The sequence below is a fragment of the Cricetulus griseus genome, chromosome X, assembly GCF_003668045.3.
Source record: "Cricetulus griseus strain 17A/GY chromosome X, alternate assembly CriGri-PICRH-1.0, whole genome shotgun sequence".
NCBI classification, from domain to species: Eukaryota; Metazoa; Chordata; class Mammalia; order Rodentia; family Cricetidae; genus Cricetulus; species Cricetulus griseus.
Window position 1 is genome coordinate 126,553,065 of NC_048604.1, and position 5,870 is coordinate 126,558,934.

Here is a 5,870-nt window from a genome sequence, read left to right on the forward strand (position 1 = left end):
TGAGTCTGCTAAGATCGATGGGCTACTCACACCCCCTCTCAGGTCAGAGGTGAGATTCGGTCCCTGCCTATGGCCCAACTTCCCCGGCTCACTCTGGGAACTCTTGTCCTAGGTTCTGCAGGCAGGTATACTTGGCCCCTGAGGAATAAGAAACCCTGAGTCTGCTGAGATTGCTGGGCTACACCTGCCTCCCACTCAGGGCAGAGAGGTGAGCTTTGGCCACTATTTTGGGACCAACTTCCAATTGACCACTCTGGGAACTCCTGTCTTGACATCTGAAGGCAGGTTCACTAAGTCCCTGAGGACCAAGCAACCTTGAGTCTGCTGGCATCACTGTGGTAGTCCTGCTCCCACCCACCTGGAGAGGGAGTACCTTAGACCCACCTGCACCCACTGGAAGAAGAGATGGGAAGATGACAATATAAGAACACATCCAACAACAGAAAAAACAGCATGATACCATCAGAGTCTATGGACTCTATGCCACCAAGACCTGAACATCCCAACACAGATGAAGCAGAATAAAATGACCTTAAAACAACTTCATGCAGATGATAGAGACCCTAAGAGAGGAAATAAGAAAATCCTTCAAAGAAATGGAAGTAAAGACAAATGAAAAATTGCAAGAAACAAATCAAATAGTGAAAAGTTTGAAAGCCAAGATAGAGAAAATAAGAAAAAAACACAGCCTGAGAGAATGCTGGAATTATAAAAGATGAGTAAGTGATCAGGAACTACAGATGCAAGTATAACCAACAGAATACAAGAGATGAAAGAGAGAACATCTGGCATTGAAGACACATTAGGAGAAATAGATTAATTGAACAAAGAAAATCTTAAGTCCAACAAATCTCTAACACAAAATATCAAGGAAATACGGGACACCATGAGAAGGCCAAATCCAAGAATAATAGGTATAGAAGTTGGATGAACCCAAGTCAAAGATTCAGAAAATTTATTCAACAAGATCATAGAAGACAGCTTTCCCAACAAAAAGAAAGACATGTCAATGAAATTTCAAGAAGCCTACAAATCACCAAATAGAGTGGACAACAAAAAAGTGCCATCTTCACATAATAACTAAAACAACAAACCTACAGAATAAAGAAATAATATTAAGAGCAGAAAAGGAAAAAGGCCAAGTTAAATATAAAGGCAAACCTATCAGGATTAATCCTGACTTCTCCATGGAAACTCTGAAATCCAGAAAGTCCTGCATAGATATTTTACAAACAGTAAGAGACCATGGATACCATCCCAAACTACTATCTCCAGCAATGATATAAATTACTATAGATGGAGAAAACAGATATTCCATGACAAATCCAGATATAAACAATACATAGTCACTAATCCAGCACTACAGAAAATACTGGAAATAAAATTCCAACCTAAGGAAGTTAACTACACTTACAAAACATAGGCAAAAGATAATCCCACTTTAACTTTACCCAAAGCCAAAAAAGTAGGTTAAATCCACACACAATTCCAACACCAAGAACAAATCCAAAACACACAAGAATAAGCATTCAATGGTCCTTAATTTCCCTCAATATTAATGGTCTTAAGTCACCTATACAAATACACAGATTAACAGAATGGATACAAAGACAGAATCCAACCTTCTGCTGCATATAAGAAACACACCGAAACTTCAAAGGCATTCAGTACCTCAGAGTAAAGTATTGGGATAAGATATTTAAATAAAATGGAGCCCAAACCAAGCTGGTATAGCTATCCTTGTATCTATCAAATTAGATTTAACAATAAAATCAATAAAAAGAAATGAAGAAGGTCATTTCATATTCATCACAGGAAAAATCAATGAGGAAGAAGTCTCAATTCTGAACATCTATGCCCCAACTAAAAAGGCAACCACATTCATAAAAGAAACATTTTTAAAACTCAAATCACACATAAGACCTAACACAGTTTTACTGGGAGACTTCAACACCCCACTCTCACCACTGGACAGGACCATCAGACAGAAACTTAACAAGGAGACAAAGGAATATACAGGAGTTATGACCCAATTGGGATTAAAAGACATACATAGAACATTTCATCCAAACAGAAAAGAATATAACGTATTTTCAGCACCACAGGGAACCTTCTCTAAAGTCTACCACATACTTTGTAACATAGAAAACCTCATCAGGTACAAAACATTTAATGATAATCCCCTGTGTCTTATCAGACCACCATAGTTTAAAATTAGAATTCAACAACAACAAGAATGTAGAAAAGCTATGAATTGATGGAAATTGAACAATGCAAACTTGCACCATTCCTGGATCAAGGAAGAAATAAAGAAATTAAAAAGTTTCTAGAATTCAATGAAAATGAAGACAGAACATACCCAAACTTATGGGGCACTTTGAAAGCAGTACTAGGAGGAAAGCTCAAAGCTCTAAGGGCTCACATGAAGTAACTAGAGAATAGTCACACGAGAAAATTGACAGCTCAACTGAAAGCTCTAGAACAAATAGAAGGAAATTCATCCTGGAGGAGTAGATGCCAAGAAATAATTAAACCCAGATCAGAAATCAACAAAGACGAAACAAAGAAAACAATTCAAAGAATCAATGTAACAAAGAGTTGGTTCTTCCAGAAAATCAACAAGACAGAGAAACCTTTATCCAAACGAAGCAAAAGACAGAGAGAGAAAATCAAAATTAACAAAATCAGAAATGAAAAGGCGGAAATAACAACGGACACTGAGGAAATTCAGGTCATATCTTGAAAACCTGTATTCCACAAAATTAGAAAATTTAAAGGAAATGGACAATTTTCTGGACAGATATCACTTACCAAAATTGAATCAAGAACAGATAAGCAACTTAAACCTATAACCTCTAAGGAAATATAAGGAATCATCAACAGTCTCCCAACCAAAAAAAGCCCATGGCCAGATGACTTCACTCCAGAATCCTACCAGAAATTCAAAGAAGAGCCAATACCAATACTGCTCAAATTGTGCCACACAATAGAAGCAGAAGGTTCATTGCCAAACCTTTTTTACAAGGCTACAATTTCCTTGGTAATCAAGCTCACACAAAGACACAACTAAGAAAGAGAACTACAGACCAATATCCCTCATGAACCTTGATGCAAAAATACTCAATAAAATGTTGGCAAACCGAATCCAAGAACTTATCAGAAAAATCATCCACTATGATCAAATAGGCTTCATCACCATGATGCAGGGTTGAATCAACATTCAAAATCTATCAATGTAATCTACCACTTGAACCAACTGAAGAAGAAAAACCACATGATCATCTTACTACATGGTGAAAAAGCCTTTGAAAAATCCAACATCCCTTCATGATAAAAGTACTGGAGAGATAAGGAATGACACGAACATACCTGAACATAACAAAAACAATATACAGTAAGCCAACAGGCAACATCAAACTAAATAGAGAGAAACTAAAAGGTATTCCTCGAAAATCAGGAACAAGACAAGGTTGTCCACTATCTCCATATCTCTTCAATATTGTCCTTGAAGATCTAGCTAGAGCAATAAGACAACAAAAGGAGATCAAGTGGATAAAAAAATGAAAAGGAAGAAATCAAGCTTTCACTCTTTGCAGAAGATGATAGTACACATAAGTGAACTGAAAAACTCTACCAGGGAACTCCTTCAGCTGACAAACACCTTCAGCAATGTGGCAGGATACAAGATTAACTCAAAAAAATCAGTAGCCCTACTATATATGGATGATAAATGTGCTGAGAAAGAAAACAGAGAAACATCACCCTTTCCAATTGCCACAAATAACAAGAAATACCTTGGGGTAATGCTAACCAATAAAGTCAAAGACCTGTATCATAAGAATGTTGAGTCTTTAAAGAAAGAAATTGAAGAACATAGCAGAAAATGGAAGCATCTCCCATGTTCTTGGATAGGTGTGATCAACATAGTAAAAATGACAATTTGCCATAAGCAATTTAGGGATTCAAGACAATCCCCATCAAAATACCAGCACAATTCTTCACAGATTTTGAAAACACAATTCTCAACCTTATGCAGAAAAAAAAAACAGGATAGCCAATGAAATGTCCAGGCATTATGCTGACCTGCCTCTGTTACCTGGTGGAACAGGCAGTACCCTGGTCAGCCCAAGGTTCCATGGGAACTAATTCTGCATGCAGGTGCAGAGGACCCCTTTAAAAGACAGATCCCTGCTCATTTATGCTCTCTCTTCCTCTCTACTCTTCTCTCTGCTTTCTCTCTAATCTGTCTCTCACCTACACGCTCTCTCTGCCTCTCTATGGCGACCGGCCATGGTGGTCAGCCATTACCCCTGTTCCTCTTCTCTCTTAGTCTCCTTACTCTGCCAGGCCCATATAATAAACTAGTCAACATGTCTCATCTTAAAGCTTTCTCTTTTCCTTTTTTTAAAAATAAAAACATAACAGCCAAAATAACCATGTATAGTAAAAGAACTTCTGGAGGCATCACCATCCCTGCTTTCAAGCTATAGTCCTGGAAACGCTTGATATTGGCACAAAAATAGACAGGTAGACCAATGGAATTGAGTTGAACATATTGATATTAACCTGCACACCTATGAACACCTGATTTTTACGAAGAAACTAAAACTATACAATGGAATAAAGAAACCATCTTCAACAAATGGAGCTGGAATAACTGGATGCTGGCATGAGGAAGACTGCAGATAGATGCACGTCTATCGCCATGCACAAAACTTAACTCCAAATGGATCAAAGACCTCAACATAAATGCAGCCACACTGAAATTATTGGAAGAGAAAGTAGCAAATACCCTTGAACATTCGTTCAAGGTACAGGAAACCACTTCTTGAACATAACACCAGTACCGCAGACACTGAGATCAACAATTAACAAATGGGACCTCCTAAAACTTATAAGCCTCTGTAAGGCAAAGGACAGGGTCAACAAGACAAAATGACAGCCCACATATTGGGAAAAGATAGTCACCAACCCCACAACCGACAGGGGGTTGATCTCCAAAATTTACAAAGAACTCAAGAAGCTAGCTTCCAAAACACCAAATAATCTGATTAAAAGTGGGGTATATATCTAAATAGATAATTCTCAATAGAGGAATCTAAAATAGCTGCAAGACACTTAAGAAAGTGTTCAACATCCTTAGCCATCAGGGAAATGCAAATCAAAACAACTCTGAGATACCATCTTATACCAGAATGGCTAAAATCAAAAATATGAATAACAGTTAATGCTGGAGAGGATGTGAAGAAAGGGAAACAATCCTCCACTGCTGGTGGGAGTGCCAACTCATACAGCCACTTTGGAAATCCATATGGTGATAGCTCAGTAAAATAGGAATCAGTCTACCACAAGATCCAGCAATTCCACTCTTAGGCATATACCCAAAAGTAGCACATTCACACAACAAGCACATCTGTTCAACAATGTTCATCGAAGCATTATTTGTAATAGCCAGAACCCGGAAACAACCTAGATTCCCCTCAACTGAAGAATGGATATAGAAAATGTGGTACATTTACACAATGGAGTACTACTCAGCAGAAAAAAAACAATGTAATCTTGAAATTCGCAGGCAAATGGATGGAACTAGAAGAAACAATTCTGAGCAAGGTAACCCAGTCACAAAAAGACAAACATGGTATGTACTCACTCATATATGGATTTTAAACATAGAGTAAATGATTACCAGCCTGCAATCCACAATGCCACAGAAGTTAGAAAACAAGAAGGAGCCTAAGTGAGACAGGCATGGATCCCCTGGAGAAGGGGAAAGAGATAAGATCTCCTGACCAATTTGGGAGCACGGGGGAGGGGAGAGGAAACTAGAAGAATGAGAAGGGGAGAAGAGGAGGGGTGAGGAATACATGATG